At 40.6% G+C, this 15,144-nt stretch overlaps 1 protein-coding gene and 1 long non-coding RNA gene across 5 annotated transcripts in view; one reads left to right on the top strand and one right to left on the bottom strand.

The window, feature by feature from the left end:
* Nucleotides 1–14,807, top strand: part of LOC309508559 — a 48,083-nt gene extending 33,276 nt beyond the window's left edge. Inside the window, exons 1-3 of one of the 2 annotated variants that reach the window (XR_014209547.1) lie at nt 9,271–12,234; nt 12,698–13,900; nt 14,236–14,807. This is a non-coding gene — a long non-coding RNA (uncharacterized lncRNA). Of the gene's footprint in view, nt 1–9,270; nt 12,235–12,697; nt 14,085–14,235 lie in introns of those variants that run through there. The other variant, XR_014209548.1, reaches the window with a different exon arrangement.
* iqck (IQ motif containing K) overlaps nt 1–15,144 on the bottom strand; it is a 178,420-nt gene that overhangs the window by 116,560 nt on the left and 46,716 nt on the right. The gene's annotated exons all lie outside the window — the stretch shown is intronic.

Below are 15,144 nucleotides of genomic sequence, written 5' to 3'. Positions count from 1 at the left end.
CATGCGCCCGCTGCAGTATTTGTTGAAAGCACGCGCGCCGCGCAGAGCTTGGACCTCCGGTCTCGCGCGCCTCAAGGTCGATCAGAAATGCGTCGCAGCTCTGAAACCTTGGACAGTGACCGACTGGTACCGGTCAGGAGTAAGCCTGGGGACTTCCTCGAGTGTGAAGGTGGTGTCTACGGACGCCTCAACCTCGGGATGGGGAGCGCTGCTCGAGGGCAGACCGTTATTCGGCCAGTGGTCGGAACGGGAGAAGCTTCTGCATATAAACTGCCTGGAAATGATGGCAGTCGACAACGCGCTGAGGCGCTTTTTGTCCCCAGATAAAAAGACACCACGTCTTGGTCCGTTCGGACAACATGTCAGTGGTGGCTTATATAAATCACCAAGGAGGTAAGAGTGAATCCTTCACAGGCTGACGGAACGCCTCCTGGTCTGGGCTCAGCACAATCTGCGCTCGCTCAGGGCAGCGCATGTGCCCGGCCATCTGAATGTGGGACCAGACAGACTGTCCAGAAACTATCTTCCGGCAGGAGAATGGTCTTTACACCCACAGACAGTCAAACTGCTATGGAAGACATTTGGCAGAGCGAAAATAGACCTATTTGCGTCTCAAGAGAACGCTCATTGTCAGGAATTTTTCTCCAAGAGCAGGGATGCGCTGGCTCACGTCTGGCCCCGCTGCCCGCTCTATGCGTTTCCCCCTGTCACGCTCCTACCCCAGGTGTTAGAGCGAATCAGGGAGAGCGGATGCCCGGTGCTACTCGTCGCCCCATTTTTGGACAAACCAAGTCTGGTTTCCAGTCCTGATGCAGCTGACGAGTACCGCCCCGTGGCCGATACCGGTGAGGAGGGATCTCCTCTCGCAGGCAAACGGCTCAATCTGGCATCCTTACCCAGAGCTTTGGTCCCTACATGTGTGGGCCATCAACGGGTACCCGTTAACCTCCCAGCGGGAGTGTTAAACACGATCACACAGGCTAGAGCTCCATCTACGAGGCGGCTCTATTTCTCAAAATGGTCTGTGTTCACTAGCTGATGTACAGCGAGTGGCACTTCACCCTCACGCTGTGGGGTGCCGGAGGTTCTCTCCTTTTTACAAGAGCTTCTGGATAAGGGCAGAACCCCATCCACGCTCAAAGTTTATGTGGCGGCCATAGCAGCGTTCGCTGAACCACCGCTTGGCCAGTCATTAGGAAGGAACGATCTGGTCATTCGCTTCCTTAGAGGAGCTAAGAGGCTGAACCCTCCCAGACCTCCCTCAGTTCCCGTTTGGGACCTTTCCACGGTTCTGGAAGCCATGAAAGGTGCCCCATTCGAGCCAATACAGTCAATAGACCTGAAACTCTTGTCTTTCAAAACAGTGTTTCTTCTGGCTCTCGCTTCAGTGAAGCGCATAGGGGATTTGCAAGCGCTCTCAGTGAGCGCGACGTGTATGGAGTTTGGGCCTAATGACTCAAGAGTCATACTCAAACCAAAGCACGGATATGTTCCTAAATCCCTCAATACACCGTTTAGGGCACAGGTTATCTCCCTGTAGGCCCTGCCGGTATCTGAAGAGGAAGGGGGCGCAGGCTTCCTTTGCCCGGTCAGGGCGTTAAGAGCCTGAGTGTCTCGCTCATCTGTTTTCAGACAGACGGAGCAGCTCTTTGTTTTGTTCAGCGGACGTTCTAAGGGACTAGCTGCATCAAAACAGAGTCTATCCAGATGGATAGTTGATGCTATAGCGCTAGCTTACACATCCAAGGGCCTGCAATGCCCGATAGGTGTCAAAGCGCACTCCACGAGGCATGGCCTCGTCGTGGGCTTGGTCCAGTGGGATTGCCTTGCAAGATATCTGTATGGCGGCAGGCTGGGCCTCCCCGTCTACATTTATAAGGTTTTATAACCTCGAGGTTCCCGCTTTACAAGCTAGGTTGCTCTCGGTTTAATTTTTCAGTATTGCCCGCCCGATGCTATCGGCTCAGGATGCTGAAACTGCTAGAGCGTCGATCACTGATCGTCTGTATACTTCTGTGGGCAGTGCGTAAGTCCCCCATATTTATCAGTCCAGGCCATGTTCGCCCTGGCTGTGTGGAACACTTGATATAATATGCTCTTATCAGAGCTCTATATTACAGGAATGATGCTATTCTAGCCCCTCTTCCCGGATTCTCTGTGAGTCCCTTGTGATTAGGCACTGTTTGAGCCCCGGGCACCTGCCCTTGGGACTTTAGTGTTATGTCTCAAGCACGCACAGCGTTTTACACTGTGTTCCCCTAGCGTAAGATACTTACGCAAGTACGAGAGAACCTCTCGTAAGAGAACGTACTCGGTTACTAACGTAACCTCGGTTCTCTCTAGAAGAGGGAACGAGTACTTGCGTATCTTGCCGTGCATGCGTCACGTTCTGATTCGCTTCAGCGATGAAAAAACTGACCAAACCAGCCTCTCTGGGCCGTATTTATAGCCCTAGCCCCACCCGCTTTCGGCGGGACATGACGTAATGAGCTCTTCATGACCACTGACATGACCACTGAGCTCAGCTTTCCTGTAGCTCAGTGGTGAGAGCATTGCGTTAACAACGCAAGGTTGTGGGTTCAATCCCAGGGGATTGCACATACCTATGTATAAATGTATAGGATAATGCAATGTAAGTCGCTTTGGATAAAAGCGTCTGCCAAATGCATAAATGTAAATGTAATGGGCGCGAAGCACCCTCATTGGTTCTGACGTCATGAGGGGCCTCTATCTGCTGGTGCAGTTGCCGCAGAGCAGCCAATGGGCGCGCGAGCTGTCTCGCCCATGTCTGCATGCTGCTGCAATGCGTTTTACATTATTGCAAAATTAAGGATAATTTTTGGCTTCAATATCTCGAGGAAAAGAGGTTTTCCCCTAGCGTAAGATACTTACGCAAGTACTCGTTCCCTCTTCTAGAGAGAACAGAGGTTACGTTAGTAACCGAGTACGTTTTATCATTAGAAAATGTTCTTTCTGGCTCTAGAAGAGGAGAATCATCAGGGCTGGACTGGGGCTCAAATTCATGTTTCCCCATTAAAATAATAATTTACTAATTATTGCTGTGGTAGAAAACATTGTGGCACCACAATGGCTTACAGGCTACTATGTGTTTGTAATGCGTGCCTGCTCACAAGTTTGCATACCCCTTGCAGAATATGCAAAATGCTAGTAATATTAAAAAACAAGCATGACATTTTTAGTACTTTTCTGAATAAGCTGTTATACATAAAGAATATTTACATATATTCCACAAGACAAAATAATAACTGAATTTACACAAATTAACCAGTTCAAAAGTTTACATACCCTTGAATCTTAATATCTGGATGATCAACGACTGTTTTAATGTTTTGTGATAGTGAACTGCAAGCTGTTCTTCAGAAAAATCCTCCAGGTCTTGCACATTCTTTGCTTTTCTAGCATCTTCTGCATATTTAAACCATTTTCGACAGTAGCCGCGTTTCCATTACCCTTCAAATTGCGCAAATTGAAATTGCGAATTGAAAATACGCCCAATGGAAACACGTCAATTTCGCAAAAACTCCCATTTATCGTAAAAAAGTTTTTACGCTCGCATGAGTTGGTTTTTCAGGCAATTCGAAAAAGAAATATTTAGCAAAACTGCAATGTAAACAGTTTTTGCGCATTTACAGGTCACCTGACGTAGATGACGCGGTGTGTTTGGACAGAATACGAGACAGAGTTCTTAAATTCATAAAAGACAGAAGAATTACAAGAATAATGGATTCTAAACCTCAAATAAATGCCACAATCAAGACCTCGAAGCAGATATGAGGGAGAAACACCCAGAAACACCTCATATGCCGCTCTCAAGTATAATAAGGGTCGTTCTTTACCATTAACCCTCTGAGGTCGAGAAACGCACCGATGCGTTTTGCTGGATTTTTTTCACATAGCAGCAACATAAACTTAAAAAAATCCGTAATTTATGGTCATATAAATAAAATAAATACATGATTATAAACTATAGAGGGTCTTCTTTTTTTTTGTGTACACTCACATTAACATCAAAACCTTGTTTTTATTTTTAAATAAATAAAATAAACAGGGTGCGCTTTCAGCTCACTCTGTCTCCGCAAAAATCTTTCTGAAACAAGTCTGGAAAACTCAGCGAATACTTATCACACAACCATGAAACATGCGTCTAAAGAAAGCTTTAAATTTCTACTTTTAAATAAAACAGTTCACATTCAAAACAAATATTCTCCTGCAATGTAATCTGTATGAAACTAAAGTGAAGTACAGTTTCTCCCGTCTCATCTAATTAGCTGTAATTAGTTCACGCCCTCTCGCAGAGCGCGCTATTCATAAGATAATGTGAGGTGATCTATGCAAAATAAGGTAAACGCCCCATGAAATGAGTTCACACCCACTCGCAGAGCGCGCTATTCATAAGATAATGTGCTGAGGTGATCTGTGCAAAATAAGGTAAAAAGCCCCCTGAAATGCTTTAAAACCAGCAAGTTTCATTCATTCACTTTCCTGTTTTCCACCGTTTAGATTATAGGCCTGTATGAAAGTTAGAATTTTGAAATTAATTTAGAAAATATTATGTATGTTTAGATTATATTTTGACTAGTGTTTATGCTGCCTCAGTATCATCAACGAAGAGTGCTTGCAAATATCTATTGCAAATGTGTGTATGTGCTGAAATGTGTAAATATGCCCAGCTGATGAATTGCAAATGTGTTAATGTTTGCGTTGTGCTATCTCCGGTAATGGCCCATTACACGCAATATATGCCTACAGCACGTGTCTACAATTATTCACATCAGTTATTCATATAGACTAATGGTAATATACTTTGAAATATTTATGTTATAATAGTTTTCAACTTTTTTTAAAACAGGAATGCTGCATCTCCTTCATCTGCAACTCGGAGGGCGCGCAGCAACACAGTTGAACGTCAGAAAGAGTAAGTACATATTTACCCATGTTTGTTCAATTTTGTTTATATACTTATTACAATATGAGCCTGTATGAGTTTATTTATTTTTGGAGGTTGGTTGATAATAGTGTTGTCACGGTACCAAAATTTCAGTATTCGGTACCGATACCAGTGAAAATCCACGGTTCTCGGTACCAATTTCGGTACCAAAGCTTAATTTAGATTAAATTTACATAATTATATTAAAGTGTATATCACAAAGATGGAAACTGTAGTATTAAAGACACTTTACAATAAGATTCCATTTGTTAGATAACATTAGATAAAATGACCTAACAAAAAAAACAATAGTTATATACTGTCGCAATCATTCTCCTTTAGGGGTTCATTTAAAAATACATTTTTAAAATCAAAAGTTAACATTATTTCTGTTAACATTATTTAATGCACAATGAATGAAGTGAACAAACATGACCAATCAAGTGTTTTGTATTAAATAACATTCACAAACGTTAATTAATGTTGTAAAAATATATTGTTCACTCAATGTGTTATGTTAGATAACGCATTAAGTGATGTTAATGAATGGTATCTTATTGTAGCATTACCAAACTATACAGGAGATAAAATATGTTTTATTTGACTTGACTATACTTTTATTTAATCCAAAACTGTATTCATATTTAACTTTAAAAGGGCTTTTTAAACCTGCTAAGAGTTATCCAGCCAAGAATAAGACTAGAACTGCTTTTCTGACGGACTGATATTAATGACGGCTTTTTATTTCTCATCCCCATAAATATATCTAGTAGTAAAGCTAATGCAAGGGCTAGAAATCAATTAATAGGCCTATGTCACACTTCCTCGTCGTCATGGAGAGCGCAGTTCGCACAAGCGTTTGTACTCCCGTGGCGTCTGTCGTTGCTATGCATCCATGAACGCACATGGAAAAGCGAGCGCGCCGCTTCTATTATGAGCGCGCTTGCCGCGCGCCATTTGAAATAACCATAGACAGTATAAGAAATAACGTATCTGCACGCGCAAAAACATCAGCACCACATCAGCAGCAGCACCGCCGATCGCCATCAGCGCTTTTATGAAGAGGACGCAACTGCACGCGCTTCGGGCATGCACGCGCATCAAGTACCGGGTTTGAGAAAACCTGGTACCGTGACGTTAAAAAAAAATTAGTACCGACTTGGTACCGAAGTACCGGGTCTTTTGACAACACTAGTTGATAATGTTACATATTTTTTCTTTGTGCTATCTTATCAGCATGCTAATGCCCATCAGTTGTGCATGTGCTGGAATAGTACTCTATATGATAATAATAGTTTTCAACTTTTTTTGAAAGGAATGATGTAGGTTGCTCACTCTCACCGCAACTCGCACTAAGAGGGCACGCAGCAACACAGACAGAAATCAGGAGGAGTAAGTACATATTTACCCATTATTTTACAGATGTTAGACATATTTTGTTTATATACTTAGAGATGCTACAAATGTACATGTGCCTGTGTGGATTGCCAGACACAATTGCAAAACACAATTACCAGACACAATTGCAAAAATTGTGGTGTTATGTATGCACAATATTACAATTAGTGATTGGTAATGTTAGTATAAAAGAGCTTATTTTTGTTGTTTTACCAAAATGCTGACTGTCCATCAGTTATGCATGTGCTGGCATAGTACTTTGTTCAACCTTTATTAATATTAATATTATAATTTTTATAGGAATGTGGTAGCATCACTCTCAACCTCACCTGCAACTCGCACTGGGAGGGCACGCGACAGGTGTCGTTCAGTTTTGAGAACAACTGAAAAGTAAGTACACTTATTCCCTTTCTTTCAGATATTAGTATAATTCTGTTTACATATTCTGGTTTTACATAGTCCATACAAACATTATGTGTCTGTATGGCTTTGCATCTGGCCAATGTTACTTATAATGATTGAAATGCAGTTGTTATATTTTGTGTAATAAACATGCTCACAGTTGTTTGTTTGTTTTACAGCTATAAAGGTGATGGTGATCATCAGACACCTGTTGCAAAGAGGGCCAAGACAAACATTCAGACAAGCAACAAGCAGTCTACTCTGTCATGGAAAACAGAGACTGACATTGATATGGTTCCACAGACTCTGAGATTCCTGCCTGCACGGGAACCTGGACCACAGCTGAGTTTAAAACATTTAGTTCCTCCTCATAGAGGAATTACAATAAAACAGTGAAAAACAAAACCTTTGAATCTCCTCTACTTTGTTCAGGCTGCCTCTCTTGATGGCCCATTAGTCATTGGGGGAGTGTCTATGTCACACCCCTGGTCTGAATCTCATTAATATTGATGAGCGATTACCCCTCCCACGCATAAACCTCTTCTGACAAAAAAAACCTGTTTTACAATGTTTAAATCAATGTATTGTTTTAAGAGAACGATCAGGCAGGATGAATTTCACATCATTTTGAAGCGAGAACTAGAAACGACAACATACATTAGTCAAGAGTCTTGTGGGCACATATTTAGAATGTGTTTTGTGTTCTTATTTCAGCAACTTTCTTTTTTTTTTTTTTTTATAACCACGCATAAACATTATTCTCTTAAAAATACAAAGATTTACAAGCATGTTGATCAGATATTATGCTAGCCCTGTTTGTGTTATATAGAGTGAATTTACACTTTTGCCATTAACATGTTTATAAATAACTGAAAAACAAACAAATGTCAGAGCATGTCAGATCACCTCCAGGGCCCAGAAAACCGCTCAGACCCCAGAGGGTTAATGCTTGGAAAACACACATACATCTCCGTTGATTAATAATAATGACTAGTGCAATGGCTGGGATATAGTATATAAACCTACCAACGTCCGTTGCCATGGTTTTTGGAATTATTTTACTAATCGCGAGAGGAAAAAATGAAGTTTTAGTCACATAACATTGGTTAATGGAAACGCCGTCATTTCACAATAGTTTTTTATCGACATTTAAAAAATAAATAAATAAATAAATAAAAATCGCAAAAGTTTTGCGCAAATCTGTAATGGAAACGCGCCCAATGTGAATTTGAGATCCATCTTTCCACGCTAAGGACAATTCAGGGACTCTAACACAACTATTAAAAAAGGTGAAAACATTAACTGATGTTCAAGATGGCAGCACAATGAATTAAGAGCTGGGGGAGGGGGGTAAATTTTTCTTCTTTTGTTTGAAGATCATATTTTTTTCATTTAGCACTGCCCTTCACAAGATGTTTGCCCGAAGACAAAATAAGTACTTACCCCCATCATCCAATTCAAAAAGTGTACACTCTTAATGCATATTCTGCAAGGGGTATGTAAACTTATGAGCATAACTCAACACATCAAATTTCAAGTGTAATTCACTTTGTAACAATCATGTTTCAAAGTGTAATACCATCTTAGTTATAAACTGACATTTAATCAAATTATGTGCGTGAGACACAAAAGTGATGAAACAAAGAAAAGACAAGACAAAAAACAAAACAATTTATAGTCTCTTAATTAATATGAGCCAGGGCTCGACATTAAGCCTTTCATGTGCTTGTCCTTTGGACAAGTAAATCGGTCATTCACTTGTCCGAGTAAAAAAGTTGCTTGTCTGGAATTTTTGTGCGTGTGTGTGTGTGTGTGTGCTGTAAATATAATTTATTGTGAAGAAATATTCTCATCTGTGTTCAATCAGCTCTGATATATTTAAATCTGCATTGTAGTGCCAGTAAGTCACTTCGGACGCCTCAGGGGTTTCAATTGATTGTTCGTTTTATTCCAGTATAGCATTTGATTCTCTCGATAAATAAACTCAAACTTGTAAAAACGAAAACATAAATATGGATGACGAACGACGTAATCCATCCAATACTTCCAATGCGATAAACTGTCACTAAACTGATAAGTAAACCGACAAGTAAATAAATTGAAAACCATATGCCTGCTGGCATCCATGCATTTCCAACATCCAATTCCAAACTTTCCAACACCTCAAGGATTCCTCCTTTGTCTACCTCTATGCCAGTAATTGGCACAGGTGTATAATTTTAACTCCTTCTGTTCCAAAGCCTTCCAAGGCCGCAAGGTCATGATTCACCAGCAGGGGTCATTAAATTAACTTCAACATAAATGTCACAAATGGCTCCTACACACCGGCCCTCTTATTGCTACCGGCTAAATAGGTACAATAACAAAAACTAAAAACAAAAATATGGAGCCATATCACAATATACACAGTAAAGATATAAATCTGTCAAATCATCAATAATCAGAATTGTCCATATATACAAACATGAATACGTTAGTTTCATTTGAAACGCATCAAGTTTCTTTCAGTTCATTTGTGACAATATTAATTTCAATTCAAAATATAGCTGCAAGCAGCAATTACCGGGGCCAAGCAGAATAAGACGAAAAGACATGCCAACATGGCTGAAGGTGTCAGACCAATTGCAACAATGAGCAATTTAAGACATTTAAAGACGATTTTAGGCAAAATGCCTGAAAAATCATAGAAACAATAATTAAAAATGTGATTTAATGGATTATCACTTTCGACCAATAGGTGGCGCAGTTACAAAACTGATGTGATGTGGTCAGAGTGAAGTGACAATGACACATACAAAGTTTGGTGTCAATATGTCAAGGCATTGCAGTGATAAAGCCTGAATAGTGCTATTAGCATCATGCCTCAACTTTGCTGCTGCGCTATACGAAAACGGTTTCGTCTATCGACACGAAATCCATAACTTTTAGTCGGCACGGTCTGGAGATGATACGATTCGATTTTGGTGAAAATCGGACAAACGGTCTAGGAGTTCGAAAAAGTAGGTTTTGACTGAAAATCAAGATGGCGGACAGGAAGTTCGGCCAAATAAGGAAAACTTGGTATCTATGTTCTCGGCTTGACCCAAGGAATCTATTAAGACCAGTGGCATTTCAATAGGCAGATTTATTCAAAAGTTATTAGCCTTTTTGGAAATTTTGTTATAACTTTTGACCACTAGGTGGCACTGTATCGAAATATTTTGAGTACCTTCAGGGGATGGTGTTGTTGGCACATTCTGAGTTTCGTAATATTACACCAATGCATTTGTTTAGTATAGCATTTTATTTCACAAAACTGTATTGAAGTCAATGGGAATTTCATGTTTTGTTCTATTATAGCGCCACCAAGAGGCTCAGTCCCACAATTTTTTGTATATATGTGTCCTCAGAGTGAGCCCATACATATGTGTGTCAATTTTGGTGAAAATATCTCAATTCGCTTCAGAGTTATAGACCTTTATATGAAAAAACACGTAAAAAATGACTGACACATGACTTTGATTGAATTTTACTACCCCTTACTATCAATATTTTCGCATTTGGGCAATAACATATAGCTATCGGCCTATGTTTCCAAACTTCTGACGGTGGTTTCGTCTCGATCGGACAAGCGGTTTCGAAGAAATAGCCAAATGTTTTTTAAGCGCTAAATCACAACGCTACTCAAACCGTAAGGCGAAACCTAGCATGTTTGGTATCGTAGGACTCGGCAAGGTTTCAGGAGTCTAATTAGATGAGTCTCGTGAAAATAAGTCGACCGCACCCAAAGTTATAAGCATTTGGGAAAAAAAATCACCACTAGGTGGCGCTGTTTCAAAATATTTTGAGTACCTTCAGGGGATGGTGCTGATGGCACATTCTGAGTTTCGTAATATTACACCAATGCATTTGTTCAGTATAGCATTTTATTTCACAAAACTGTATTGAAGTCAATGGGAATTTCATGTTTTGTTCTATTATAGCGCCACCAAGAGGCTCAGTCCCACAATTTTTTTATGTGTCCTCAGAGTGAGCCCATACATATGTGTATCAATTTTGGTGAAAATATCTCGATTCACTTCAGAGTTATAGACATTTATATGAAAAAACACGTAAAAAATGACTGACACATGACTTTGATTGGAATTTACTACCCCTAAACATCAATATTTTCGCATTAGGGCTTTGTTAGATAACTATCGACCTATGTTTCCAAACTTCTGACAGTGGTTTCGTCTCGATCGGACAAGCGGTTTCGAAGATATCGCCAAATGTTTTTTAAGCGCTAAATCACAACGCTACACAAACCGTAAGGCGAAACCTAGCATGTTTGGTATCGTGGGACTCGGCAATGATTCAGGAGTCTATTGAGATGAGTTTCGTGAAAATAAGTCGATCACATCCAAAGTTATAAGCATTTGAAAAAACAAATTCACCACTAGGTGGCGCTGTTTTGAAACTTCTCACTCTCCTTCAGGACATCGTGTTGATGACCCATGCCAAGTTTCGTAACAATTCGTTCATGCATTCTTAAAATACAGCATTTTAGCACAAAATTCAAAATGGCCGATATGGTAAAATTTTATATCAGTCGACTCGGCGTGTTGCCCTGAATCTAACGAGACCAATTTTCTGATTTTTGGACAAACTGTTCATAAGTTATAAGCAAAAATAGCCATTTTTCATATCTCCGGGCCAGTAGGTGGCGCTGCGGCGAAACGCAGCATGTTGCCTCTGGTCATGCTTGTGATGACCAGGGGGGTAATCGAGCTCTCGATTTCCGTACCACCCCCGGCGGCCGCCATTGGCTAACAAGCCTTCACCTGCTGTTAGCATCCCATTGACTCCCATTCATTTTGGCGTCACTTTGACAGCGAATAACTTTACATCTGAGGCGTTTAAAGACTCCATTTGTCCATTATTTATTTCTAAAGAAACACGACAATGTATAAAATGCTCCATTACCTTGTATCTTACGTTATGGCCACGTAGAAGCAGTTTTTGTAAAAACAGGCTAACGATTGCGTCATAACCACGCGACTCACTGGAAATTACCGTATAGACAGGAGGAGAAGCTCGCAGTAAATCGGGGGGACGTGGAGGCATAAAGTCCGATAAAGTCAAGGGAGAAGCCCATAGAGAGTCATAAAGTTGCTCCTGCTCCTAGCTCATGGACAGGTCCTACTCACACTCTCCGTCTCTGCAAGTTTCGGAAGGGAATGATTCAGATTTCTCTTGGCACAGCTCCTAGAAGACTTACAACTGTCAGACAGGCTGCTCACGTCGTCAAGCTCAGTTTGAGTCTGCGCAGTTCGCTCGGCAATCAGGAAATGAGTGCTTCTAATTTGCTTCACTTTTCTCCGTTGAAACCTATGGGGTCGCTGTGTCCAGTTTATATACTGTCTATGGTGATGACATGTACCAAGTTTGGTCTGAATCTGATAAAGCGTTGCGGAGATACAGTCATACGACTGTTTTCGCAATAGCTACGTAAAATTTGTTCGAGCGTTTATCGAAAACGGTTTGACGAATCAATTTGAATTCCATAACTTTTTGTCAGCACTGCCTGAAGATGATCTGCAATTTTCGTGCAATTCGGACAAACCGTCTAGGACGAGTTCGAAAAAGTAGGTTTTTCAAAAAATTTAAAATGGCGGCCATATTTTTATGCCGGAAAATGAAGTCATAGGGTGCAATCGAATCGGCATGAGCTCAGGAATCAGAGGAAAAAAGAATTTTGTTGATTGGCCATACGGTTCAAAAGTTTTTAGCAAAATAAAAGTGAAACCTTGGACAGGTGGTGGCGCTAGTGGGAATGACTTAGAAACACCAAAATTGGTGTATTTAATGTTGGGATTGTCCTCTATCAGAATGTCAAACCAAAACAACTTTCCCGCAATCGGTTCTATGGGCTGCCCATAGACTCCCATGGCGGAAGAAGAATAATAAGAACGGGAACAGATACAATAGGTGCCTACGCACCTTCGGTGCTTGGCCCCTAATAATAAGAACGGGAACAGATACAATAGGTGCCTACGCACCTTTGGTGCTTGGCCCCTAATTAAAGCTGCAAGCAGCATTTATCGGGGTTCAAGCAGTTAAGGCCTTTAAGGCCTTTAAGCACACAAGCATCAAAAGACATTAAGTTTTATTTAGCAAGCATTTAACAACTGCCATCATAGATGAAAAAGTCAATTTACAGCCAAAACAGGCAGTTTACCATAGGAAATATATGGTTTTAAAGCGTTTTTACAGTTATAGCACCTTTTGCCTAGTCTTCTTATAGTCTTGCCTGATCTCCACCACTTTTATTAGTAGTACTCAAAGTGTGCCCATATATATGTGTCAGATTTGTTGTAAATATTTAATTTTGATAAGGAGTTTAGACAATTATATTCAGTGGCGTAACGAGCCAACACCGGGCCCTTATGTAGGATTATCAAGGCGGGCCCCTTGATGACGCAATTGATGACATTGATGACGCAATGTCCGCGAGTAGGCTACCATGAATAGGGCAGGATATGATCATACACAGCATATAAGAGATGAGATGACTAACAAAATCAGGAGTAGCCTACGCTCACAAAAAAAAAAAAAAAAAAAAAAAAAACAATGGGGACAGCGCACTATAAAACATTGTTAGGCCTAAGTCCAAATACATGAAAAAGATGCTCTCTTACATTATAGCGGGATTTTCCGGGCTTTCCTATGTGCAACTGCAAAGTTGTCGATTAGATCAGGATTGTGTGCACAGGCATTCTCAATTGACCCTTCGCAGGGAGTTTGATTGACAGGCGATCTGACTAATCATAATCCGCCATTTTGTCCAACAAAGCAGTCAGGAGAGTTAGTAGATTAACATAGGAGGATTTAAATTTTAACTGTACTGACGTCTTAGCACTTTAAAACAACATTCCTTTTATGTTCATTCATGTTTATTTTAATGCTATAAATTAACTAGAAGGAAGAGATGATCGGTTCACAAGCAGCTTTAACTGAGCCTCGAGTCTACAGCGATCTGTCAGACACATTAAAGAGTCACAAAACGGTATTTATTGTTTAAATGTCTCTAAAAAATGACTACATTTGAAAGGTGAGACTTTGTTTCATATCAAAAGTACTTGTCTGTCACCGCGCAGTCTTTTTTCTGATCCGCAATGTATTTTTCACTGCGTGAGAACTTGGTGTGGTGTGAGAGTGGCGTCGCTTGCCAGACATAGCAACAGTAACTAAAGTGGGCGGGTCTTTGCGACCGGTCATTGACAGTATGGACGGGGATTCGCCAGTCCCAATTCAAAACCAATTTCATCACAATCCATCATTGTTCGTTTCAAACATGTGAGAGCATCAAAATGATCCATGGGTGAAATTGATTGGATTTAAAAAAAAAATGTGTCAGTTCCTATCATAATTTTAACATTTTGGCGTTATTGTTTAGCTATTTACCTATGTTTTCAAATTTCCTTTGTTTTTTTGTTGTTGTCTAGATCAGACTAACGGCTTTGAAGATAACCACAATTTTTTAAAGCTCTAAATGACACTTACAAAAACCATAAGGCGAAACCTGGCATGTTTGGTATTGTTGGACTCAGCAAGGATTCTTAGGAGGTCACTCCTGTGAAAAAAAAACACGGGCTTCCTTGAAACTTCTAAGGCTCCTTCAAGGCTTTGTGCCAATGACGTATACTGAGTTTTTTGAGATACACCAATGTTCTCATAGACTATCATGGCACCCTGGACAAAGACACTGCGTGCCAATTTTTAGTAGACTAACGGTTGGGTGCGCTTATAGCTATTTTCATGATTTTTTTCACTGTTATAGCGCCACCAAGTGGCCAATTGTCATGATTTTTTTCATGTCAACTCAGATTGAGCTTATGAACATGTGTCCCAAGTTTAGTGAAAATATCTCATTCCGTTCACAAGTTATAACCATTTTATAGTGCCACCAAGTGGCCAATTGTCATGATTTTTTTTCATGTGACCTCAGAATGAGCTCATGAACATGTGTCCCAAGTTTTGCGAAAATATCTCTCTCCGTTCACAAGTTATAACCGTTTTAGTAAAAGTGGCCCTGGTGCCATCAAAGATTTTGGTTCCCCTTATCGACCGTTAATTGAAATTTTGAATTTTTTGGATGATTATTGATTGTCAGACTCCAGAGAATATTCTTGCAGTGGTTTGGTTCCGATCGGGCGAAAAATCAAGGAGAAAATAGGTTTTTCAAAAAAATGCAATTTACTCGAAATTGGCGCCGGCGAGCAAATCGGAGATAGCCATTTTGTCCGCCTTGAGCCAAGGATTCCAACGATATGGGGCACTTGATCCTGGGACAAACGGTCTAAGAGTTATGAGCAATTTTGAACTTTTGGTTGCTGTAGCGCCACCTATGGGCCATTCGGGGTCATACTCTGATA

The sequence above is a fragment of the Leuciscus leuciscus genome (assembly GCF_965113295.1).
Source record: "Leuciscus leuciscus genome assembly, chromosome: 10".
NCBI lineage: Eukaryota > Metazoa > Chordata > Actinopteri > Cypriniformes > Leuciscidae > Leuciscus > Leuciscus leuciscus.
This window is presented reverse-complemented; position numbering and strand designations above follow the sequence as displayed.